We start from the raw sequence: 27468 nt of genomic DNA, 5'->3' as shown, positions 1-27468 counted from the left end.
TGTAGATTTTTCTCAGTAGATTATTAAGCTTCTGAGAGTATGTGTTGTGTTTCTTATTAATATAAAATATAGCATAGTTGAACTTTAAAATATGAAAGAAAAATGTTAATTAACTGTTATAATCCATTAAATTTTCTTCCTAGAAGTTTTGTGGGATGTGTCTAGGTTACTAGAGATTAAATTTAACAGCGATAAAATCTCTTGGCTATAAATCTAAGCAAGTATAATTTTTTTTAAAAAAGTCCATAAAGCCAGGCCACACACCTATCATTGAGTTGAGGCTCTACTTGCTCTATAATTGCTTCACGGAAATGTCTTGTGAGAGCTCCACAAAGATGGCACAAAGTCTGCTTCTGATCAATGAAAGAAACCAAGACAAATGTGAATGGGTCACTCCACTGTCATCACTAAGTAATATAAATGCTTGAGATTTTCACTATTCTAATAAATATTTTCAGTATGTAATCCAGAAAGAGAAGTAAAAAATTCAATTAGGAAGCCATGACAAAAAGTATTGTCTGTTGATAATCTCATATGAATCCTCAAAAGCTAGAACAAAAAATTAGGGGTAGAGTGGGAGGGGAGATGAAATTTGTCTTAGATGAACTTTGATATTCATAGTTCCAGAAATAGAAAACGAATCGAATAGTAATAGTGGAAGGCAAATTTAATACTTTCTATCTCTCAGATATTTACTAGCACCTATTACAAAAATATTTTTATTTCCACTAAGAAGAACCTAATTAAAGGATTCTACAGGGACTCCATTTCTTTCTATAAAGCAATGGTTCTTTGTGTTTTGGTGGGTTATAAACCTCTTTTAAAATTTAATGAAAGACAAAGACAATCTTTTTGCAAAACGTACACTCATGTGTCATTTTGCATAAAATTGTAGGGGTTCATACATCCAAAATGCAAGGACCTAGATTAAAAACATCAAACGTATAGACTATACAGCAACTCAATCTACATTTCCCTCACCAATTCGTTTAAAATGTTTTAAAGTTTTCTAAGAAACACCTTGACATTTACCATTTTTGCAGGTGTTCACAGATTATACAGAAAGAAAATCAATCATACTAATTTGAGCAAAGCCCAGTTTTGGCATAATTAGATTTTGTTTATTTAACTGGAGCTGCCATTGAATTCTGCAAATTGCAGACATCGTAATGACACTTCCAGGAACTAGTGCTGAAGGACACAAAAAATATCTGGTTACCAAGGAGAAGTCTAGTGATGCCTTGTACTTGAAGAAGGGGGCAATACTAATCAGTGGCTATGTAAAACTAATAGCAGACAACATCAATGTTTCTAGCTTTTTGAAAAAGTAAATCTATAAGAGTATTCCAGTGGTGTAGTTGACACTCAATTAAAATATTCTTGTCTAACCCCCATGACAGGTACATTATTAAGGTTTAATACAATCATATTTTGGCAGCAAATAGAAATGTTATTTCCCAGGTGCACTGAATCAAATTGAAAACATTTGTTAAGTGATGAGATCAATTCTTTTTCTTGGGATGATGTAATGAGAAGCATTTATCCATTAGAAAAGGCTTTAGATTCCAAAGCTATATGTTCTACTTACCTGAGTGTTCATCTCCATTCCTCAGTGTCTTCAAAACAGGGGTGCAACAGAGATCTAAGATATCGTCAGAATCTGTTCATCTAGCTTGGCCATGCCTAATGAAGGATGTCATTTTCTATTTTCAGTTTTTTAAAGTTGTTTCTGTGTGGATGATATTATTTAAAGCAGCATGACAAATACAAGCTAGGTAATGAAAAGTTGGGAGGTATTATGAGGATCCCTGAAACACGAAAGCAGAAAGACTGGATTTGATGCCCGGCTCTGTCACTGAATGACTGTGTCAACCTGCACAGTCTCTGCAGGCTTTAATTTCCTCACATATAAAGTGAAGACAGAATGTTTATCTGTTAGGGATTTTTCCGAGTTGTCACACCAGCCATTATAGGGAAGTATGTTTTTCTCAACATTCCAAATGTACTTTACATTTACTTTTTTAATTCTTTGTAGTATCAATGTACACAATTTAAAAACGTGAGTATTACCACAAGACCCAAAACAACAACAATTTTTAAAAACCAGAAGTTTCCTTTCCAATTCCTGCTTTCCAGGGACAATGACTTTCAATCAATTCTTTTGTTTATTTTGTCTTTTATCTCCATTTTTAATTTTTTTTTTTTTTAAGATGGAGTTTTGCTCTTGTTGCCCAGGCTGGAGTGCAGTGATGCAAGCTCGGCTCACTGCAACCTCTGCCTCCTGGGTTCAAGAGATTCTCCTGCCTCAGCCTCCCGGGTAGCTTGGACTACAGGCACACTCCACCATACCCGGCTAATTTTTGTATTTTTAGCAGAGACAGGGTTTCACCATCTTGCCAGGCTGGTCTCGAACTCCTGACCTCGTGATTCACCCACCTCAGCCTCCCAAAGTGCTACAGGAGTGAGGGGATTACAGGAGTGAGCCACCACGCCCAGCCTATCTCCTTTTTTATAATATACTTATAATTTCTGGATGTTTCCTCACATTTAGATATGGTATATTAAATTTGTAAATTGGATGATGTGAAATTGCTTCTTCTACACCACCCTCAATACACACACACTTTCCTCTCACCCATCCTCGCCAAAAAAGTTATCACAATTTGTGTTTAAATAAGTATTCAGGGCTTACATTATTATGGCAATAAAAATGTTTAGAGCTGAGCCATGTAATCTACTATGATGCCATTTTTTTCTTAGACAACTTTTTCTCATGTTATTTGTGTTTGTATATATGCCTTTTCTAGTTTACTTTTCATTAATTCCTCTTCCAAATCTCCCCCTGAGCTACAAATACCCTCTCAACATGATGAAATGCATCAGGTTCAATTTCTTTCTCCTATAACCTTCTTGCAGTCCTTTGCCCTGCTGCTGTAATCATTACTCTTTCTTTCTTCCTTCCTTCCACTCTTCTTTCCTTCCTCTCTCCCTCCTTTCTTTTTCTCTTTCTTTCCTTCTTTCCTTGAGAGAAGTCTTGTTCTATCACCAAGGCTGGAGTGCAGTGGCATGATCATGGTTCACTGCAAGTCAACCTTCTGGGCTCAAGCAATCCTCCCACCCTAGCCTCCTGAGTAGCTGGGACTACAGTTGCATGCCACCATGCCTGGCTAATTTTTGCAGAAACAGGGTTTCGCCATGTCACCTGGGCTGGAATCATTACTGTTTCTATGAACTCCTAAGGATGTATCCTCCCCAACAACCTGGTGATTTCATTTTTCTCCTGTGATTCGAACCCCTATTTCCTAAATTTCTTTCTTGTTTGTTTTTTCTTACTTTAGGTAGAGTACATTATCTTGTTGCTTCCTAAGAAATTACGTGTGAAAGGTAAATTTTTGAGATTTGAAAGTGCCTCATTCTTAATTGAGAGTTGAGTTGGGTATAAAAATAAAGGTCAGAAATTATTTTCTTGGAGAAATAATATGAAGTGAGGTATGTTTTTCTCTGTTCAAAGACATTGTTCTATTGACCGCAAGCTTTCAGTGTTATTCCTGAGAAGACTGATGCCATTCTAATTCCTAAACTATAGTGTGTGGCCTATTTTTTCCTCTCTGGAAATGTGTTATGTTTTATCATTCATGAATGTGATAAAATTTCAGGACCTTGGCAGCTTTGTTGTCTTTTCATTTTGTTGTGTTGCTGTACACTTGAAGGGCCCTTTTATCGGAATTCTCATGCCCTTCACTTCAGGGAAAATTTCCTGCATTATTTACATAGTAATTTCCTCCCCTCTGTTTTCTAATCCCTTTTCTAAGAACACTTCAAACAGTTTGGTTTTCTGTCTGATCCCACACCGACCCCTTAAGAAAAACTTGGTATCTTCAAATCCTAATTCCTGGAAAGGACAGACACAGCAATGCTGGCTTCATAGGGCTGCTCATACAGGCCAGTCAGCCACTGTCAACCACAACCCTGGGCCCTTATTCAGGTCACAGGGATGCAGCTTTGCTCATTGCTTACACAGCCAGCCAGAAAAAGATTCTCATATTGCCCTCTTTTTCCTTCTTTCTCCCCACTCTCCTTCCTTCTTCCTCCTTCTCCCTCTCTTGTCCTCATTTGTCTTCCTCACCTCTCTCCCTTATGACCACTTGGTTCTCTTCCTCTTTCACCCTCTTCCCTTTTCCCTTAAACTTCACCATCTGCCTCCATCCTCAAAGCCAGGGACACAAACCACGAAGTATTGTGCCTAAACATTGTACAGTGCAAATTCCACTGAAAAGGTAGACTTTTTTTTTTTTGACATAATACAATGCTATATTTCTTTTCTTGGGCTGCCATGACAAAAAACCAAAAATTTAGTATCTTAAAACAACACAAAGTTATTGTCTTATGGTTCTGTAGGTCAGAAATTCAAATATGAATCTCACTGGACTAAAATTAAGATGTCCGTAGCAGGCCAGGTGCAGTGGCTCACACCTGTAATCCCAGCACTTTGGGAGGCTGAAGCAGGACGATCACTTGAGCCCAGGAGTTCGAGACCAGCCTGCAAAACATAGGGAAACCTCATCTCTACTAAAAAGAGAAAAGAAAAACAAAGATGTCAGCAGGGCTGAGTTCCTTTCTGGAGGGTCTAGGGCAGAATGTTTCCTTGCTTTTTCCACCTTCCAGAAGCCATCCTCATTCCTTGGTTCTTGGTGTCTCCCTCCATCTTCAATGTCAGGAACAACAGGTCAAGTCCTTCTTACAGTGCATCTCTGAAGAGGTAGATTTTTATATTGTCTTTGCATTAGCCAAGTCATTAGAAAGTAGTCTTTATATGTTCCAAAGGCAAAAATCAAATAAATCAGTAAAAGATTTCTAGTTAATTGCTAAGTTTTATTAAACACTTATTATTTGCCATTCATTTTGCATGTGTTATGTGATTGAAGCCTTTTAACAAGTCTATGTAATAGGTACTCTTATAAGTACCAACTTAGACATGATGAAATGTAGGGAAATTAACTTCTTTACTCATGGAGCCAAAAGAGAGGCTCATTCACAAGTCTGTCTGGTTCTTAGGTCCATGCTGGTAACTAATCTGCTATGGTGCTTCCTGATGAACATTGTTTAAGGCATTAACCTAACCTGCTAGGCATGCTCAAATAATCCAAGAGCCCATACAATTTAAAAATTGCCTTGAAATTTTTCATGCCCTCTGCCTGTTTAGCAATACCTGCCTCTTCCACCTCTTTGCATTTCTCTAGATTCAGACACAGATGAGTTCTGTCAGCTCCTCTCCACGTTCTGAGCTCTCTCATCCTCATGGGAAAAGGAAATACAGAAAAAGTAGAGTTTTCCAGATTGTTTCTAGTCTGGCTTACTTCTTTTTGGATGGAAACATTTGGCAAAGTGATCTTTTTAAGGCTATTATAACAATTATATGCAGCAAGCTTCTTAGGGTTCATTTAAATAGAAGTGATTTTCATCAATTCAAGTTCCTGGTCCGCACTTCAGTTACCGTGACTGTTGTTTTGAGCTGTAAATCTAGTCTGACTAATGCAGGATAATGAGCAAAGTCTCCCTGCTCTCTCTTCACTATAACTCAGCCATATATCATAGTACAAAATCTCGATTCTGACTTTAGATCTATATTGAGCAGCTTGTCAGAAGCTCAGCTGGCATTGTGTTTGAGGGTAGGAGTTGCTACAATTTAGACATAACAGAGTTTTTTTCAAAAAATTTTTTCTTTCAAGTGACTTCAACCCCCTGATTCATTTTCAACTTGGAAAAAATATCAGGTACACGATGGACTCTTAGAGCTGGATTTTGGTAGGCACAATGTACAATTCAGTATCTTTTTCTGTAAAGGCAATTTTTATTTTATTATTTTTTTTATTTATTTTTTTGAGACAGAGTCTGGCTCTATTGCCCAGACCGGAGTGCAGTGGCACAATCTTGGCTCACTGCAACCTCTGCCTCCTGGGTTCAAGCGATTCTCCTGCCTCAGCCTCCCCAGTAGTTGGGATTACAGGTGCCCACCACTGCGCCTGGCTAATTTTTGTATTTTTAGTACAGACGGGGTTTCACCATGTTGGTCAGGATGGTCTCAAACTCCTTGCCTCAGGTGATCTGCCTGCCTCAGCCTCCCAAAGTGCTGGGATTACAGGTGTGAGCCACCACACCTGGCCTGTAAAGGCAATTTTCAAAAAGCTATTTCTATCATTTTTTAAGCTGATGTGTTCTTTGACTGCCACACCAACTTTATGGCTTATTTTCAACATCTTCAGGGTATTTTTTCTTTTTTAATCATTGCTTTAAAGTCTAATGAGGCCAGGCACAGTGGCTCACACCTGTAATCCCAGCACTTCGGGAGGCCTAGCTAGGTAGGTGGATCACCTGAGGTCAGGAGTTCAAACCCAGCCTGGCTAACATGGCCAAACGCTGTCTCTCTAAAATTACAAAAATTAGCCAGGTGTGGCAGGCGCCTGTAGTCCCAGCTACTTGGGAGGCTGAGGCAAGAGAATCGCTTGAACCTGTGAGGAAAGGTTGCAGTGAGCCGAGATCACACCACTGCACTCCAGCCTGGGTGACAAAGTGAGACTCTGTCTCAATAAATAAATAAATAAAAATAAAAATAAAGTCTAATGAACCATATAACAGATATTCTAAAATATGTTCTACCCTTCAAAGCCAGTTAAGTCTAGTACCTGTTTCATAACAAACAACAATCCCAGTGAATGTTCTGCTGTAATTTCCATGATGAGAAATAGTTCTTCATAGTCATGTGGCTCCCAGGGTTCTTCTGAAATGGTTTGGAATCAAGGACAAATGGTAGCTTGTTACTTTTAGCAGTCACCACCAGGTGACCCTGTATGGTGTGTGTGGGCAGAGAGGCAGGGTCAGCAAGGTCCTTGAGTATAATGGGTTAAATAGTGCCCTCGCCTCCTCACTCAATTCCTGTCCACCTGGAACCTCAGATTCCTACCTTATTTGAAAATAGGGTCTTTGTAGATATAATTAGTTAGGTTAGGATGAGATCATACTGGATTAGGATGGACCCTAAACCCAGTGACTTGTGTTCTTATAAGAAAGATAGTGTGCTCTTATGAGAAGAAAGACGGCTGGACGCAGTGGCTCACGACTGTAATCCCAGCACTTTGGGAGGCCGAGGCAGACGGATCACGAGGTCAGGTATTTGAGACCAGCCTGACCAACATGGTGAAACCCCATCTCTACTAAAAATACAAAAATTTAGCCGGGCCCGGTGGCACGCGCCTGTAATCCCAGCTACTCAGGAGGCTGAGGCAGGAGAATCGCTTGAGCCCGGGAGGCGAAAGTTGCAGTGAGCTGAGATTGCACCATTGCACTCCAGCCTGGGTGACAGAGCAAGACTCCGTCTCAAAAAAAAGAAGAAAGATGGCCGTGTGATGACAGAGGCAGAGACTGGAGAGATACAGCCACAATGCCAGGAGCCACCAGAATCTAGGAAGAGGCAAGGAAGGACTCTTCTCCTTCCTTCAGAGGGAGCATGGTCCTGGCAACACCATGAGTTTCAACTTCTTGACTCTCAAACTTTGAAAGCATAATATTTGTATTGTTTTAAGCTGTGCAGTTTGGGGTAATTTGTTTCAGCAGCCCTAGGAAATGAATGAACTGATGAATCCCTGAAGGATGTCACTAAAGGGGGGCAGGCACAGTCAAGACTGTCCTCTCACTCGGGATTCCTGGGCAGAGGACTCTCAGCAGCTATGCTGTGGGCAGCGGGTGAGAGGAATGTCCTGGGGGGCCAGAGCACAGTGACCGGAGATGGGAGTATCTCATTTCAAGCAAAGTGCGGCTGCTGAGATGTGAGGAAAGTCCAACTGATGCAATCCTGGGAATGCAGAGTTAGAGCTGTAAATTAAATAGACTCCAGGAGTAAATTGGGAGGGAAGAGCCTCCGTAACATGGTGATCTTCTCAGTATACCAGTATGCATAAATTTAGGGCCACTGAGCCCAGCCTGAAAATTCTGCAAATAGTTGAACCACAGTAAATGGAAAGATTTTCGTTATGAATTATGGGAAAGTGTTCCTTGGGGAAATCCAAGCTCAGTACTTGAGCCAAGACTCCACTCTAGCTGAATTTGGTCATGTATGCTTATATAATAATGAAATTGATACACTCTTCCACTATTTGATGGTCAAAGCCAAATTATTTTTTAACGGTTGTGCTTAGTATTTATTTACAAGCAGTCCTCCAGAAGGCATGGATTTCACTGAGGAGCTGACCTTGGTGAGGAGCTGTACTCCCACCACGATCGCATGACTGGCTGCTAGTGCTGCTTTGAGTTCCTTTTCTAAAAGGTGTTAGTGCTGGCCGATGAGAAATTATAAATGGTTATTCTCAGACACAGCTTGGATTGATCCAAGACCTAGTTAACAAAGATGCTCTACATTAGGACAGAAAAGGTAACTGTGGAAACTTTTCTTTAGTTCTGCAAAACTTTTTCCAAACTATTATCTCTTCACATAGACTTTCCTAGACCCAAACCCTCAAGGCTTTTAGAAAGTAATGATTTTCTAGTCTGGATTCAAACCAAGACCTAAAGCCTTGAGTGCCTGCCAGGCCCAACGACATGGTGCTACTTGGCGTCAAACCTGCTTGAGTCTCCTCCCTTCCTTCTCTTAAAACCAATGAAGCTGGCCCAAAATCTTATTTCTGAAATTTTTATGTTTCATTTTTCCCAGAGGAGTAAGTTACATTCTGATCCTATAATAATCGAATCATGAAAGAAACCATTGAGGGCATTTGCTTTGCTGAACTGATGAGATAAATGGTTAATTGTCTGGAATTCAGCTTCCTGGAAAGGCAAATGGAGGTACAGGAAGGCCAAAAATTAAAATTAGAATTAAAAACCAAAGGAAAGAGGAAAGAGAAGAGAAGAAAAGGAGAGTAAAAGAGGAAAAGAAAGAAACAAAGGAGAAAAAACTATAAAGTGGAAGAGGGAGAATGCAGAAAGAATATTCCTTTGGGTTGTATATTTGTCTGCTAGGGCCACCACAACAAAATACCACAGACTGGGGGATTTAAACAACACCAGTTCATTTTTTTCACAGTTCTGGAGACTGGACCTCCAAGATCAAGGTGCAGGAAAGATTGGTTTCTTCTGAGGTTTCCCTCCTTGGCTTACGGATGTCCATCATCTTACTGTGTCCATATATGGCCTTTTCTCTGCGTATGTATCCCCTGGTGCCTCTTTCTCTTCATATAAAGATGCCAGTCATACTGGATTAGGGTACAGGGATCAGGAGCAAAGGACCTGATGTGAGAGCTCAGCATTTGGTTCCAGCCTTGATTTCTCCCTTGGCCAGCCAATTCCCAACACCTAATCCAATATGACTCCCTCCTGCTGAGTGACTTCTTTAGGGACTGTATCCCCAAATACAGTCACATTCAGTACTTGGGGTTAGGACTTCAACATATGAATTTGGGGAACACAATTCAGTCCATAATAGGTGGTTTGGTGACTACAGCTCACCTTTAACAGGTTGTTTGGTGACCACAGGTATGCCTTCCCTGGTTTAAACTCTTTACCTCATTTCTTCTTGTTTACTATGGACTGAAATGCTATAACAAATGACTTCTCAGAGCTTAGGCTAGGCCTTGCAATTAGTTCATCCTTTTTCTTAGGAGAAATTATGTCCAGAATAATAGCGAATTAATGTGCCAAATGCACATACTATGTGCATTCACTATCCTCACAACTACACCCAGTTTTTAATCTTGGAGAAAAATAAGGTTTGGAGAGGTTAAGAAATGTGTTTAACACCCTGAAGCTAGTAGATTCAGCACTCAAACCTAGGTCTGCGACTCAAAACTCCATGCCTTTAAGCACCAAGTCACACTGCCACGCCTAGAATTGAGGAGAAAGATCAGAATGTTCTCTCTTGGCATAATTTGGCAGCAGCAAGTGGGTTTTATCCCTTGGATAGTGTGGTGAGGTGGTTTGCTTGAAGAAGCAACCATAGTCGTCTTTTCAAATTTCCTTAGATGCAGGGAGATTTCCACCCCCACTCCCTAAGCAAGAAAGGACATAAGAAATACCCCCGTTTCTCTCTACCCCAGCCACTTATGCCTCCAGGGAACAGGAGCAAAGGACCTCATGTGAGAGCTCAGCGCACTTGGCTCCAGCCTTGATTTCGCCCTCAGCCAGCCAATCCCCCATGCGCTCATCTTCTCCTCACTGGTGTAGTAAACCTTCTAGAGCAGTCTCTTTCCCAGGAGAGGGAGAGGCCTCACAGGGTTCCTGCTGAGCCAGGAACCACGAGGACAAGGATTTCCAGTTCCCTGCGAACTACAGCAAGCAAATTAGTCACACATTGAAAGCCACATTTTCCAGTCATTTTTATTAGTGAGAAAATGAGTGCTTTGATCTGCATCTCTCTGTCTTATTTCTCAATTGAGTTCAAATTCAGAGGGACGTAGGGGGTTTTTAATTGGCCTCTCATACAAACAATGAGAGTGAATTTTGGAAGCATACAGATCTAGATTTGAATCCTAGTTCTTCACTTACTAGCTATATGACTTTGGTTCAGTTACTTAAATTCTCTGAGCTTCAATTCCCTCAACTTCAAAGCAATAGTCATAATACCCACTTCACAGGACTCTTTTAACAATTAAATGATGTAAAGTATATAAATCTCTGCACCTAATAAGTATTTAACAATTGTTAGTTTATTTCCTTCTTTTCTCTTCCTCTTAGTCACAATTCAACTTTCATGAGTTATTTTTATTAAAGAAATATATTTCCTAGTCTGTAATCCTTTATTACAAATATTTAAGTTGATTTTAAGATATCTCATGGATATTGGCAATAAAACTAAACTTGTATAAATAAGTCTTACTGAGTTGCTATCTTCTGTAGATTTGGTCTTCATAGCTTAAATCTTTGAGAATATTTATCCTATTGGAAGCAATACATCTGATGTGATTATTTCAGCAGCATACAAACTTTTTAATTGTATGATTTGGTTGTAGTAATTAGGCCCTTTAAAGGAACTACAAAATAGAAATTTGAACATGTAAACAATGTTAAACTTTTTAGAATCTGAAGTTATTATTTTGCCTTCAATGTGCAATACTATTTAGAGAAGGTAAGAAAGGGATAAAATATTTTTAGATTTGAAACAACAATCTTTCAGATTTCATTATTCAATTATTTTACATTTGCTCTGATGAGAGAACTAAAAGCTCAGCCTTCAGAGGCCATACAATGTTGCTTGCCCAATGGGTCCATGATTAAATGTCTTCTCACATAGAAAGAGAGCAAAAACAAACAAACAGCTGAAAGATGAGAGCTGAACATTTCTCACTGATGTGCAGCATGACTCTTCATTTGGAAGTGAAAATGACAAACAGGTGTGTGACATTGGCTTCAATAAGTAGTCAATCCCCATGAGCAGATCATGGCAGCTCTGCCTTTAGGGTCTGTGCTTAAGCAATTTTCTGGTCCAAGACAGAAGACGTGCCTTAACAGGGCCCTTTGAACACAGGGTTTACAAAGCTTCTACCTCAGGATGTAACAAGCTGTCATGAGGCAAAGACTAAGTTAGACAGATCCATGGAGATTTTGGCTTAATTCCTAGCTCAAAGCTTGAGCTCAGCAATGCTAATGAGACAAGGGACAGTCGTAGTCCCAGGTGATGCTGAGCATCATCCAGGGCATCTTGGTCCCTTCTCTTGGATATAGGCGATGGTGATATTACCTTTCTCCAATATGGACTTGCTCAGCGCTGAACGCTGCCTTTCCTTCACCTTTAGATTTCTTTCTGCATTGGCTCCAGATCAAGGAAAAGAGAAATAACAGAAAATAATTCTAAGTTAGTTTCCTTGAATTCTTGGGGATTGTTTGCCCTGAACCAATGAGGAAGAAGGGTCTGTTAGTGGGGAGAAGGGCACACCAGCTGGTTTCTTCTGTGCCTTCAGCCCATGCTCAACTATCCCCTCAGAAGTCCATCTTTGTTTCCCAAACTCAACACAATTCTTTAAGAAGGGTCACAAAAGTGTGGCCCTTCCCCCTCTCCTGTTGGCTTAGAGGTCAGGAAAGGTAAAACAGAACAGAAACAGGGAGTGGGCATGAAGTCCCAAATTCCACCCCACTGTAGTCATACTCTTAGTTTTAAAGGATGCTGACTTAATATTTACCCTTCCTCCTTATAATGACATAAGGGGTTATAACTGCCATAACTTTGGACTGCCACCAGGGTTGGGGATTTGAAACAAAGTAAAGATGCCATTTCTGTTTTTTTTTGAGAGCAGCAAGTTGTGCTATCTTCCGTATGTAGTTTTTGAAGTGTGATGGAAGTTATTCCATTGTAAAGAAACTTCATCAATTTTTCTATAGTAATTAGTGGAAAATAATATGAGATTGTATGAAGGTTATAAACTATCTATTTAGTGACTGCCTTTAACATTGCTAATTGAACCAACTTATTGAAGCAGTAAAACGCTATTGAATGTTGCTTGCCTGGAACATGCTTAGGTTGCCAACATTAGACAGAAAGAACTATAAGATATAAGTAGGTGTGAGGCTGTTGAGGTCACGCTTCCTTTAGAATTAAGTTTATTTGAGATTTCAATAGTACAAAAACATTTCAATAGTATATCTAATATTTAAATTGTATAACAGAACACATACGCCCTGTGACAGGGCATGTCACTGTGACAAAATTAGTACACCATAGCAGCAACCTTGGAATTTGCATTTTTTTAGGTTTAACAAGAAAAGGACTTGACCTCTATGACTCTGCAGTGGGGATGAAGGAGAAAATTGAGGAAGCCCCTGCTGATTTTTCCCTGATCAAGGAGAGATTGTTCTTCCTAGGAAAGGACATCATGGTTAGCCTCATATTAGAGAAAAAAATTAGAATCTGTGGCAAATCTAATAATGATATGTCCTTACATTGTATTTCATCCAAAAGTCAAGGCAATTGATGAAACACAATCAGATCGTAACACCCTGGTCTTTCGCTAACATTCACACAACTCCCACTGGAATAGTGGAAACAACTAGAATTTAATGACCAACCCCCACCTGTTCCAGCAATCATTGACACTCGTGATTATGATATTATTTGGTTGTTATTTTGCCCTTCCCCGTTACCCACAGAAAGGTAGCCCTGCACTAAGAAAACTCTATTAGGTGCCGAGAGGTTTATCTGAGGGAGATTTCAATATTATGGGATAAAATGAATGGCTATACAACCCATGTCCTACAAATTCAAATATTCCAAGTCTTACATAGTTATCAGGTATTATGAAAATTCTCCTGGTTTGCTTTGTAAAAGTAACCAGAGTCTTTCCAAGGAGCTGACTTGCGTGGTTGTTGGAGGGTCTAAAATGTCATTAATTTGGGATACTCCTGGGTGTTTCCTTCCAGAAATATTATCTGACCCTACCCATATACTTCCTGCCCTAGTCCCTACTGGGGATACTGACTATGTGCCATCTCACAAAGGTAGGAACACTATTAGGCCATCACTATTAGGCATTTTGGTTTACAGGACTCTATTCTCCTTTCCTCAAAACTTTGACAAGATAGAACTTCCTTGCTGAGCTAAACTGTTGTGTTGGTTGTAGTATTTTATCTTATGCCTTATTACTCCCTGTCAGAGCTCAGTGATGAAATGATAGAAAACTTGAGTCATTTTGGTGATGGGGACAGACTATCAGCTATAAAAGTACCCACGCATGTGTCTTAAAGAAATTGAAACAGTCTTATTGCTTTTTTTTTTTTTTCTGTTCCCCTCTGTAAAATGTCTTAGTTTGGCATAAGTGAAACATTATAGACCAGCATTTCTTAAACGTTAGCATGCTGCGTGCATCAAAATCACCTGGAGAATTTATTCAAACACATACTTCACGCTCCAGCCACAGAGTTTCTGACTCAGTAGGTCCGGGCTGGGACTCACGGATTTGCATTCCTAAACTTCTAGGTAAAGCTAATGCTTCTGGCCCGGGGACCTCACCTTGGGAGCCCCAGTTGGTCACCTTATGTGAGACCAAAACTATTTCTAGTTTAAGTAGAAATCTTGTAGTTCTTGATATTTCTGTAAACCACTTTCAAGAATGCTATGACTTTATATTTAGATGACCAATGGGACTTTAAAACAGCTAGGTTTAAGATCCCCCATGTATCTAGTACCTATATTTCTAGAAATAGGAATGGTCTCATGGTATGCTGTAATGACAGTAATAAGCATTAACTGAGGCTCCAAAGCTCTGTATGTCACTGTGCTAGCACTTAGCATACATCATATGTAATTCCTACAACAGTATAGCTTCTTAGAAATTATAGTTAATATGAATGGGAAAACTAAGCTCTCAGAGGTTACAGCTGACACAGTGGTTACTCTGCAGCTGGGATTTGAGCCCATGCATCTCTCTGCTCCCAAACTTACATTATTTCTTGATGAACTGAGTGGGTATTTGTTATTCCTAGGGTTTGAGAGTTGCCATCACTTAACAGGTATGGATATTCAAGGCCAATCTTATGGAGGCTGATTATTTGTTAAATAATTTATGAAAGTTCACTAACTCTGAAATTATAATATACTCCACTGTGTATACACAGGTATCAGCTACAAGTACAGAGGTCTGCAGACAAGCTTTCCTTAATTAGGAGAAACTGGAGGAAGCAGGAACACAGTTGATTATGCTCTTTAAAATAAAAAAAAAGCAATTTCATTTTCATATTAAATTTTTCACATATATAGGGTACAACACAATATGGAATGAAAGTTGAAGAAATGTGCCTAACTAGAATGTGATCATTCACATTTCAACCATTACCAGCCAGTGCTACTGCAAGAAGACCATGTCTGCTTTCTTTCCCCTCCTTGAGCACTTTTGAGTTATCCCCTGTGCTTTTTGATTACAGACAAGTCCCAGATCTTTATCCTGTTTATGGCACCTCCAGGAGCCCAGCATGAAATTTCCTCCACTGCTCCCTCTCCTATCCCTCTTTCCAGAAGGCTCCTGAAGATTTCATTTTGTTGCTCGTTCAGTCTCAAGTAGTCCCCATCACTGACTCAAGTTTTCTATCATTTCATCACTGAGCTCTGATAGTGAGTAATGAGGCATAAGACAAGATGCTACAACCAACACAACAGTTTAGCTCAGGAAGGAAGTTGCATCTTGTCAAAGTTTTGAGGGAAGGAAAATAGAGTCCTGTAAACCAAAATCCCAGTGATGGCCTAATAGTGTTCCTACCTTTGTGAAATGTCACACAGTCAGTATCCTTGACAGCTCATCCTCTTCTGAAGGAGAGCTGTTTACCCATCTCTTGGAAAGGTTCAAACTTTTTTTTTTTTTTTTTTTTTCCTATTCTGCAATCTGTCCTTTTCAAGGCCAGACACAGAGGGAGAAGAATGAGACCTGGTCAAAAACATCTCTTTCCTCCTGACTTCTCACCCTTGATCATTTCCTTCCAGTTAGGAAAGTTACCTTTCTAGCTCACTGAACACATTCAATGGCTTCCCCGCTTCCTCCTTGAACAACAATTACAGCAAGCATAGAACTAGTTCACTTCATGCCAATTTTGTGACTCAAAAAGGGCACTCTTCTTATTTTTGTTACTTTGAAAATATCTGGGTCTGTGGGAAATGTCTTGGAAGACTTGCTTTTATTATTTCCTTGCACACGGCATTCTCAGTACCTAGCCTCCTCTCACATTAGGCGACCCTCAGGGTCCATGCACAGTCTGTAACAACAACACTTCCTTGTCTCTTTCCTGGCTTCCATTAAGCAGAGTTATTTAAATTGTTTAGTTTTGTTTCTAAACATGAGAAAATATAGTCATGAAGGCAAAAGTGCTCATGATTCTTGGCTGTGCTCCCCTGCTGTCAGTGGCAGAGAACATCCATAGTCCCCCAACTCCCACTCGGGCTCCAGCTGAGGTGAGCAAACATACCTGCTCATGGTGGAAAATCCAAAACAGGAACAAAAAAGCATTCCTGACCCAGGAGCAGAGTCTTCATGGTGTTACTGATCACTCACATCACCCCTCCAGCCTGTGCCCTGCTGGGCTCTGGACCTGAATCTTCACGACTTTATGTCTGCGTTCTCAACACTGTGTGTCTCAGGGCTTGGCCTGGTCAATCTTTGCCTGTGGTTCAAGACATAAACTGGTTACCACATAACCTTCCCTTTACCCCAAATGTTGCATAAGATGAAGATGAAATTATGCATGTGGTCATAACCTGGCACCCACAAGTGAGGTTCATGTCAGTGAAACTTTTGAAGAATGAGAAAGTGGTTGGGTAGGGCAGTGGGTAGCAGGTAAGGCAGTAGCACCAATGACTTCCATAAACAAATAGCAAATTCCACCCTTCCAGGCTTGGCAAATAGCAATCTCATTCTTTTTTCCTTAGGTAAACATTTAAAAGTAAAATATCTGGAACCAGACACTGGACAAAGAGACATTTGTTTTCTTTTTTAAAAATAGTCAAATAAGAAAAATTATTAACAGAAAAGAGATTGGGCATAAATGCCCAATATCATAAAAAAGATTTGTACTTAATACACATCTAAAACAAAGTTAAGGTGTCCTAAAAACATTTAGCATTTCAAACCAAGATATTTGCAGGAAGTGTAAGAAACTAACAGTTTTCTTTTTTTTTTTTACTCCTCTAATGCAAAATTCCTTTTGTTGTTTGCTCATAAGATCAAATTGCCCCTTTTTGGCAGAGACAGGGGATGATATTTTAAACTGAACTGAATCAAATAAAAGATGCTGGTGGTTTCTTCCTCTTTAGGGTGTAGACCAGCCAAGGCCCTGCCAGACCTTGGGTCTTCCCAGTGTCACCTAGGGTCATTTCCTCACCACGGAGCAGGCACTATGAAAGGATACTGTATTACTTTGATATCTTTGTTTCAGAGCTTCCAGGGCACAAGCTTTCATTTGAGTTTCTGGTTGGCAAGTTCCCAGAAATATGATCTTTTAGCCAATATAACTCACCTCAATATTGTCCCAAAGGATTCTAAAATAGATGTTAGCCAATCATGTTTGTAACTAGTACAAGTTTCCCCCCAACCCTTCTTCTTGAACCATAGCTCTTTCTGGAAAGCAAGCAATTACTACTGCGAAATTATTTGTTTCAAACCCATGAGGAGAGTGCAGAAACAGTATTTTGAGTAGGATGCCAGTCTTGTGATGTTTGTTCAATCATTAACATACTACGTTTTCTGGGTTGAATAGCTGAAGGTTACCTAGAAAGACAGGGAAACAGATTTTGAACTAGAAACACAGATTAGAGAATTTGACCGATTGTTTAATTTTTCAGATGACATTCAGAAAGTTTAGGATTATTAAATCTGGCCTGAGCTAAAGTTTTTCTTTCAGTATCTGGGAGCAAACGTCTTGCTAAGCAAATTAAGGTATAATAAAATTATATATTCCATTTTAACCTACTAAAAAGAATAAGGTATAACTATTTTCTTTTTATGTTTTATTTCTATAGATCATTGCTTTGTTTTATAGTGAAAACAATTTTATTTCACATAGTGATTCATGTAACATTTTACATGATAGCAAGAGAAGGAAAGAGTATTTTTAGAGAGACTCGAAATTGAGTGGCATAAGATTTTATTTCAACATCTCACTTCTTGATCTAGCTCCATATTTTAAAATTAATTTTCATTATATTCAGTCAGTATTGATATAATTATATTATGATTGTAGGTAATTTGATGAAAAATAGCATCAAATCTAATAGGACTAGGAATGACAGCATATTATGTCTTTGAATCAGCAGTACTATATCAAACTACTTTTTCTTTACATTAATTACTGTCTTCTTTTCACAGTCCAGCTGAAATAATTTCCTTCTTGGGAAGCCAAAAGGCAAAGCAGAATTGTTTCTCAGTTTAAGCAGCAGGACATTTCATGTTCTAGGTGTAAGGTGTGAGGCAAGAACCAGGTGAGATGGGCCAGGAACATGGCAGCAGGTCAGAGCCAAGCAGCTCAGCAACCAGACAGCAAGAACCCCCTGTGTCTGGAAGAGGTCACCCCAGCTGGTCCCCACTACTGAGGCAAGGGTAAGGTTTTTCTTGAGTCTGACTCAGCCAAGAAGACCCAAGGAACAAATATTGGTGAAGCACAGGATAATCATATGATTTATTGTCCAAATGGGCACACCTTTGATTCTGAAAGAAGATGCCGTTAGTATTGATGCTTAGACAAAAGGCATACACACCAAGCCTACTCCAGGCAACGTACGACTTCCAGTCACCTAGGTGGGATCCAGGCAGAGCTGTACAGTTTCCACATCAGAAAAACTTCGAGCAGAGAAAATCATTTACCAGCATTTTCATTTACAGGTCAGGCGGTTAAGGTGTGGGCTGTGAAGGGGACTTTCTCAAAGGCCGACGGCAAGTTACTGGCAGAATTGGGACTAGAACTAGAATTTTCTGCTCCCAGCTCAGTGTTTTTCTATCGTATCACATATTTGCATACTGTTTTATTCTTTTCAAAGCATGATCACAACCTCACGTAGCCCCAAGTTTCTGTAGGCCACAGCATTCAGGAATATAAACTAAGGTCACAACAATAATAAACACTATTTTCCTGGTTCCTTCTCTACTTGTGATTTCAAAAATTCCAGTTTTACTTTACATTCTCATTAAACAATTCCTAGGAGTCTCCTGGAGTCAGCTCATGTTTGTTCATGAATAAAATCCTCCCTCCACTATGTGGAATCCATCCTTCCCCTCTACACCCTCACATTAGGGCAGCATAAACACCATGTGCTGGTCTGGAGTCGGAGCTGGGCTCGAGTCCCTTGCCAGTATTATGACCTCGAACATAGCATTTAAGGCCTAACATTCTTCTAGGCCTATATTTCTGTAAAATTGGCCCTTTATAGAATTACTTTATCAACCTGTAACTATTAAATGAAATAACGTACAGTTGATTCTGATTGTTTGTAGCAGTTCTATTCCATAAAGTCACTCCAAGTACCGAATTAGCAAATACTGAACCAACACTCCTCACGGAAATACACTTAGGTTCCTGTGAGTTACTGGTCACAATACTTTTGTCAACCAATCAATACATTCCCTTGTTTTATGTGTGTTTCTGTTTAAAGGCACTTTATTCAATATATTTGACTGATTCTTTAACATTAAACTTCCAGCCAACAGAACTATAACTTATGCCGGGTGGAGATTTATCTAACCATGTATTCTCTGTAAGGCAGACCACAGCCTCCTTGCACATAGGAACGCCAGACAGCACTTCAGCACTAGCTTGGAGGTTACTTGAAACAGTGAAATATCTACAAAAATGCAAAAAAAATGTGGCACTGAATAGACCACCACAAGGACCCCAGTTTATGGTATGAGAGCTGAAACTAAAAGGCAAAGCGTCATGAGGAAGGTGCACGCTCACTGGGGGACTTAAATTATCCTCTGCTCTATGCTTGTCCATGAATGACCATGAAAGCATTGCAAGTATTGATTTTGGGGTCATAAATAAATTTTAGCAGGTAGATGAATGCAGAATTTGTGAATAGCAAGGAGCGATCATATATAAAGAGCTTAGCGCAGTTCATGGTCATGAAACTCCCTAATCGATGTTCACTGTTGTTGTTCTTGTGTGGTTATTGTTAGTTAAGAAAAGCCCCCTACGAAGTCCTAAGACACAGGAAAGTCACCTCTCACCAAAGGAGATACTGTGTTCTCCAAGACAAACAGTAGGTGGGTCTAGCTCGTCGATGAAGCCTTGCATCCCACATAAGAAAAGTGTTGTAAATTTTTCCTAAGAGGTTCCACATTTCACCAGTTAATGGGCTCCTAGTGAGCCCATTCCAGGTTCTCTAGAGTTAAATACTACTGAAGCCTTAGGTGAACATCATGTGGGTCTGAATTAAACATCCCTTTCTCCTCCTGGGCCCCAGCTCTCTGCATCTCACCCTCACCAGGTGTTTATGTTATGTGTGCAAGTGCATGCTACAGCAGAATGAACTAATGACCCATCATCAAACACATTCCACACTCGAACACTTCCCAGTGTCTCATACAAAAGGTGCATTCAGATTTTCATTTCCCTCTTCTTAGTTTTTGTTTCTCGAGTTTCTCCTTTAGCTCTCTGTGTGCCCTTGCATGTTCTCTCCTATTCTTGGAGCATGTTCTTGAAGTGGATTTATTCCTCCTTTGACTGCCCTCAAGGTTTTCTCTTTCTCTCTCCTCCTTGAGGCTTTGATTTCTGGCTTATTCACTGTCTCAAGTTCCAATTTCTCCCTCCTCCAGCAGATCCCCTTTCTGCAGACCTTTCTATAATTGCGCTTGTTGTTTTCCTGTGGCCGTCTTAACTTCCAAGAATGGCCTCCTCCTCGGCTTGCCCTTTCCTCCCTTGTGGCCCTGGGATGGGGCTGTTTTCTCTGGGGCAGGCCCAGACTGTCGCCTTTCCTCAGCAGGGAGGTGTCTTCTCCCTGCTGTTTTCTTCCTGTGCTTTTTGTTTAGCCCTAGCTGCTCTCTCAGTTTCCCACTTCCTCTTCCTCTCTTATCTTCATCTAAATCCATCACCCTTGACTCATGTGATTTGTAGCTTTCGATTTTGCAAAAATTGCCGGTCTTAAAATAGGTTGTACTTGAACACTCTGTGTACCTCCCTTACAGAACAGCACATTATTACATGAATCTGGATACACTGCAAGTCACATCCTGACTTCTAAATTGCAACTCCTCGCAGGCCAGCCTGTTGTGATTGCCTACCAGTGATGTGCCTTTTGTCTTCCAGTACCAGACTCAGAAAGACCTGATGCAGTTACTTACAGTTCCAGAATTTTAAATATTATGCCCAAACATTAATTTGCTCTGTGATTTAGGCACTGTGATCTTTGCTGCTTTCACTTCCCGTACCCTGCTCCACTTATCCACTCCACTCTCCAACTACTCTCCTGCAACTGCTCTCCTTAGCATTGCCAAGCACTTCCTAAAACATCCATCCAATGACCTTGCCTCGGTACCATTCTCCTTTCCTTCTCAGCAGCATTCAACACTGTTAATTCTTCCTTCAACAAATAGTCATCGAGTGTTTCTCTGTATCAAGCACTGTTCTAGGCACTTAGGATAGGTTAATAAAACAAAGATCTCTGCCTTCGTAAAGGTTATATTTTATTGGTGTAGGGAGGCAGACACTATATAACATACATAATATGTAAATTATTAGTAGTGGTTATGAATTAACTACATAGACAAATTAGTAAGTAAATGATCTAGTGTTAATAAACAAAAGCTAGAGAAAAAAAGAAAAATAGGGCAGGGTAGGGAGTCACAGAGGTGCAGGTAGGAGGAAGTCTTGGTGTTGCAAGGGCGGTTGGGTACATTTCACTGAGAAGGTGACAACAGAGACTTGCAGGAGGAGAGAGAGAGAGAGCCATGTGGACCTCGGAGAGAGGGTGCTCCAGGTAAAGGCTATAGCCAGTGCTAAGGCCCTAACTTAGAACATGTCTGTGTGTTCAGGGAGCAGCAAGGAGGCCAGGGCACTAGAGAGGAAAAAGTTGAGGGAAAGCTCATAGGAAGTGGTCAGAGAGCTATAGAACCCAGGCCATCTAAGTAAGGCCTTGTAGGCCACTGTTGATCACACTCTCCCTTGGCCTCCATACAAACGCTCTATGCTGGTTCTCTCCTTAGTTTATTTCCTCGTTTCCATCTCCAGGGATTCCTGTCCTTGGCCAATCCCCACACAGTTGGGTTTTCCAGGTGTCTTTTTTGCATCCTTCTGTGCTCCCTCACCATCTCTCACTTTTTGATCATATCTGCTTCCTTGGCTTCTACTATGACTAATTCCTAGAACTTTTTCCAAGTCACTCCTACCTCCAAGGTACTGTTTCTAACTCAGTATCTCTCTAACATCTCACACTTAGCATGTGACATCAGCTTTCTCTCAGGCCAGTCATTCCTGGGGTCCTTTCTATTTCCATTAATGGCAACTCTATTTCCTTGGCCACTTGGGTTTCAAATCTTGTAGTTGCCATTTTCCTCCTTATCTAATCAGTGTTGAAGGGCTCTTAAATCAATCTTCAAAAAAGGAAACTTCACATGGGGATCATATATCCAATAGCGTTAAGTAGAGCTCACCAGGTCACTTTTAGACCTTTATGATATTGTTGTATTTGCTTACCTGAGTTCTGTATTACCAATAATATTTTCATAATGAGTCTAACAAATCAGAAACTAACTTTGCTTTATGCTCGAATCATTCAAAAGTTTATAATAAAGGGCAATTCCAAGGTATGACCTGGGTTGTAAGCTTTTCTTTTGGTGCCAGAAACTTCAGATCCTGCCATTTGCTGGGCCTTCCCTTACCCTTGTTCATCATTTGGGTTGCCGTGCTGCAGCTCCTGCCTGGCACTTCGATTCAGCAGTTTATCCCAGATCCATTCAGGAAGGAATTTGAGGAACGAGCAAAATCCCTGGAAATAATTTATTGAAAGTAATCCATCCACCCTCCAACCTAATGAAAGATTTCATGGCTTACAAGTCCGAGTAACTCACAACCAGCTTCCACTGCCGAAGTCCAGTTTTCAATAGGAAGTCCATCCTTCATCCCATTCCTTCTTGTGCCACAGGGGCACTTTATTTACTCTTTCTCCAGACATTGTTATTTCCTGTGGCACTTCTTTTGCAATAACAAGATGCCAGGTTAATCTCCTTCCTTGCATATCTCTCCCGTTCTCTCCCTCCCTCGCTCCTATCTCTCTCCTGAGAAGCCACTGAATGGCCTACATTTAGGCAAACCAAGAAAGATACAGTTAGATACAGCTTCTCCCTCTTAACAAGTGTTATTTCTCCCTCTTGGGGCACTGCCCTTCCTGAAGCGCATAAATTCTCCTTTCCTGTTTGCAAAACTGTCCACTCTTCTTCCTTTGGGAAAAGGTAGGCAGGCTCCAAGAAGGGGCTATGCTCACTGCATGTGACATGAGCTCTGTGTTCTGTTGGCCAAGATTCAAAACCAGCACTGGAACAAGACAGTATCAGCCACGGGGTCCCTGTGCAGGGTCCCTGTCCATCCCAACAAATGGACGACTCACTTCCAGAGACTGGGCACTCAGCAGCCATGCCCAAGGCTCCACAGAGTCCTAACATCAGGGCTAAGGCACTGGAGGGTTTGATGGTTCTGAGGCACTCGTGGAGAGAAGAAAGGGGTGGGAGATAGTAGAGAGAAGAAAGCAGGGCTTGGACAGATAAGGCCAGAGGGGATTTCCCCCTTCCCAAGGAGCTCCCAGCCACCAAAGAGTTTCTGGGCCTCACAAAGCCTTTTCCCAGCTCACCAGCCTGTCTGACCACAGCCTAACAGTGAGATCCAGAACAGATACATCCTTAAAGCACTTAGGCTTACTGCAAAAGGCCAGCATAGTTGTGGGAAGAGTCCAGTTTATTTGGGCTAGGGTCTATGGGCTGCGATTTTCTCACACTTGATTTTAGCCTACAGGCTGATAATTGACTAGGTTGTGATTTCTTAATCGAATTGTGTTGGGAGCTCTGACTCTGAATTTGAGTGCCACTGGCTGCTGTATCTACTTTGTATCAACTCCAGGTGCTCCTCCCACACCTAAGTCTGAGGTTTAAGAAGCACAGTAAAGCTGCTATGAACTCCCAGCTATGGGAATTTTCCTCAAAGCTTCATTGTCTAAACTCTGAACCTCTTCATAACTTCAGTTCTGCCTAGCTCCTAACTAGTAGGTTTCACAATTTGATGTCCTCTTGCTGTGCTGTCCCACTTGGAACTGGTAAATGAGTTCTGGACAGGTATTATTGGCCCGTGATCCCTGTAGAAACCAGAATTGCAGAATTGTTTTCAGGCTTCATTCTTGCTGTCACGTGAAGAGCTTTGACTTCTAATAGCCAGGAAGGGAGCCTAGGCAGACAGGATATTCCCTGAGTATAATGGGATCTGGCAATGGGCTGTAGGGTGGGAAAATGTACAAGGGGAGGAGACGCTTGTATGTAAATAGAGACTTATCTAGATGCCAGGGGTATGAATTTGATGGAGCAAAAACCTTGAGAATGCATAGTTGAAACATCTTTTGTTGGCCTGACATATTCTGTCACTGTTTGAAACTAGGAAAACCTCATTGACCAATCTGATTAGCAAATATTAATTAACTAATTCAGTGAAAATGTATTTAACTCAAATGAGCAACAGATGTAATGTTCCGCTGTAGACTTTATTTAAATATTTATTTGGTCAATTTGGTCAACATTTCAATATTCATTATATATATAGGCATATTCTGGAAAGATACATTTGGTTTTCCAGTTTGCCATCTCTGTCAAGCGGTGTCCTGGGTTATGTAGCTTGTGTCATTTGTCGTTAACTGGTTAGCCTTTTAATTGGTCCCATTGTGTGAAGGAGAATGATGGGAAGAATACAAAGGGAGAAGTTTCTGGAAATAGTGTTAAATTTTGACATAACTTCCTAAACCATCTCTTATTCTTTGCTGACCTGGACTGCAAGGTCAAGTGCACAGATGTGCTTAGGAAGCCGACAGTGCCAGGTGCTCCCAGGGCCTTGGAGGTAGAAGTTTGGGTGCACTCAACTTCCACAGAGCTGACTCTGAGCTCACTGCCCAGACGATTGCAATAAAATCCTCCTTTCACACGAAAGGAAAAAAGAAAAACATAAAACAACCCTGCTCTGTACCGTATTATCCCAGGCAAGTGTAGGAAATCAAGTCTGAGTCACCCATTTAAATTCAAAGTGCTATTTTTAGTTGGCAGTGTCAGCTGTTATTTGACATTCATCCTGATGTCTAAGCCTTTTGGCCAGAGTTCTAGTCATTTGGTGATCATTAATGGAGTGGATGAGACAAGACTTATTAACAAGGTTCAGTTTGAGGGTACGGATTGATGGCATAATGGTCTTACCTCTTTTCTGCAGAATGATCAAAGCTCAGCAGCTGAGAGCCTGTGAACAAACATTACTCCCATCCACATCTTCCCATCTCCACCCTTCCAGAAATAGGCAGGGTTTTATCAAAGAGCTTTCTTGTTTGATGCTACTCTATAAATGTAATTTGGGAAAGGTACTATTTTGAAAACCAAGACATTTTTAAAAGGGGCTTTTTTCAAAAATGTAAAGCTGGACTTCACTACTGATGTGTTTATATTCACGGATCACTCAGGCTTTCTGTGGCTCAAGCTTTGTACGTATTCCCAGAAATTTGGCAAACCCTTCTTAGGGGAAGCCTCTGGAAAATGTCTTTTGTCCTTAGGCCATTCAGCAAGATCCTAGAATCTGGGGATCAGAGACTACAATCCGGAAGGGACCAGGCTGAGAACTCTGTGGGGTACTAGGCAGGAGGTAGGTCCTTAGCCCCTCTCCTTGAGGTTATGTTTACTGCTACCCCTTATGCATCCACCATGCCTTTTGTTTAATCTGGTAGATACAGCCTTCCTCTTGTTGGTTCTCATGTTTCTAGATTCCAGCGCAACACACCTGCTGACTGCCAGGAAGTGCTTTTCTCCCCAGACTGACTAGTCAAGGGAATAACCAGAGTCTGGGAACCAGAGAAATTCAACTGCATGTCTGAAGCAATTTATCTTAATACATTTTCACAAGTGGAAAATGTGGAGGCCAGCACTGTATAACTTAGTAAATTTAAAATATGGGCAAAAACAATCAAATCTGGTTTTTCCCTAAGTGTGTCAGATGATTTCTTCTGGCTTTCCATTTTACCATGTTATGTAAATGTGTTCAACCAAAGGCAAAGGCTTACATTCTCTCAGAGCTTCGTTATCATCAAACATTTGAGTTACCAGGAAAACATAATATATGTCAAAAGCCATAAAAACATGACTTTTTTGTGCAAGTGATTCCATTTCTTGACATTTTTTGAAATATATCCTCAGGAAATCACCATTGTACACAAAAATTTAGATGACTGAACAATCATCTTGAAACAGACCAAATGTCCAACGAGAGGAGATTTAAGACAAGTAATGATTAATTCATGTCACAGAACACAATGCAGCCATTTAAAACCTGTATCTGTGAAGAATAGTTAATTGCATGGAGAATATTCCATATCACACATAAAAAAATGATGGAGACAGGGAAAGAGAGAGAGGGGGTTGAAGGGTTGATGCAGGGGGGTGGGGCGGAATGAGATTGGAAGCTGAGAGAAAAGAGAAGAATAGAATGTGAACAGCTGTACTTCTGATATATGGGACCACGGCGCAGGGGCAAGGTGTGGGCTATCCCTTGGAATGTCAAGATGAGCACATACACTCTCCAGAGGACTTGTCTACTGCTCTGTTGGTTGGTGTTGGTAAGCTATTCCTGAAAATTTTAGAGTACTGAGAAGCAAGAGTAAGTGAAATTATAAGCAAATGGAGACCACATTCCCTCTGCTCAGACTAGGAAGTCACTCCACTTACGGGGCATTCTTGACATGTTTGGTTAAACTCCTCTTTAATTAAAAATTAATACCAATGAAGAGTCCTTCATCTCCAAGCTTTCTTATAACCATAGCACTATGCATCTTCTTCCCTTCCCAGGTGCACTTCTTGAACTATCAAAGTCAACTTGCTTGTAATCTATTCACTTTTCAGCTCATTAAAACTGGGCTTTGACTTCCACTACATCTTTGAGATTGCATTGACAAAGATCCCCACATGGCTTCCTAATTGACAATAGACTCTTTCATGTTCTCAACTACTTGGACCCACTTCCATTTTTAATAGCATTTAACCATTTCTTGTTGAAATTTTCTCTAACACTCTCCAAAGAGGTCATTCTCACCTGGTTCCCCTTCTCTTTCTCTCTTACCATTTCTTCTTTTTCTCCTTTGCTGGCACCTCCTACTAGGCCTGGCCATTTCCACTGACCTCCTAAAAAATATCTCCTTATCTTTCAAGACTTAGCTCAAAGTTTAATACCACTGTGGAGTCTTCGTTCCCCCACTCAGGTTACCTACTGGCCTCCTCAGAGGCAGACTGATGTACAGGTTAACTAAACTTCAGCATCAGGGCCTTTTATTTTCAAAGACCCTGGGCCTCACATGTTCCTGAGGTCCAAGAACTTTGTAAAATTTGCAGCTCTAATCTATTTTAATTGTGACAGGTTAAGTCTAGAGTTTCTTTCTACTCTGATCAGTCCCTAATTCCCTTTGTACAAGTCTCCTCAAGTTGGGTAGCTTGGAATGGCTAAGAGCACTTTGGGGATTCAGCTTAGGGAGAGTTGAGTTAGAGAACCACTTATTTGGCTTTAATAAGCTATATTTATGTGGTTTATAATCACTTCAATGTCTAGTGAAGTGATACTAGCTGTCTGGTGTAGCATTGGCTTCTAGAAATACCTCCTACTGCCCATGGGGCTGATTCACCCTGTGCTGTGACGCTTAGGGGCAGGCAAGGCCAGAGGCTACATCACAGTGAGAATGGCCTGATGTGGCCAGCACTTTGTGAAGGTACTTAGGTGAAACAAGGTTTTAAATCTATTGAACTT

The 27468-nt window shown here is 40.6% G+C and overlaps 1 protein-coding gene across 7 annotated transcripts in view; it reads right to left on the bottom strand.

Annotated features, from left to right (window-relative positions):
• LACC1 (laccase domain containing 1) overlaps positions 1–27468 on the bottom strand; it is a 168444-nt gene that overhangs the window by 18536 nt on the left and 122440 nt on the right. For 3 of the 7 annotated variants that reach the window (XR_010116020.1, XR_010116019.1, XR_010116022.1), the window contains 2 exons: positions 15928–16122; positions 265–353 (listed from right to left, as the gene is read on the bottom strand). The gene's annotated coding sequence lies outside the window, so the exon portion shown is untranslated. Of the gene's footprint in view, positions 1–264; positions 354–6758; positions 6779–8147; positions 10312–11722; positions 11795–15927; positions 16123–27468 lie in introns of those variants that run through there. The other 4 variants (XR_010116021.1, XR_010116024.1, XR_010116025.1 and 1 more) reach the window with 4 other exon arrangements.

This window comes from Symphalangus syndactylus, chromosome 15 (assembly GCF_028878055.3).
Source record: "Symphalangus syndactylus isolate Jambi chromosome 15, NHGRI_mSymSyn1-v2.1_pri, whole genome shotgun sequence".
Classification (NCBI taxonomy): Eukaryota; Metazoa; Chordata; class Mammalia; order Primates; family Hylobatidae; genus Symphalangus; species Symphalangus syndactylus.
Note: the sequence above shows the minus strand (reverse complement) of the source record. Positions and strands in the feature narration are given on the sequence as shown.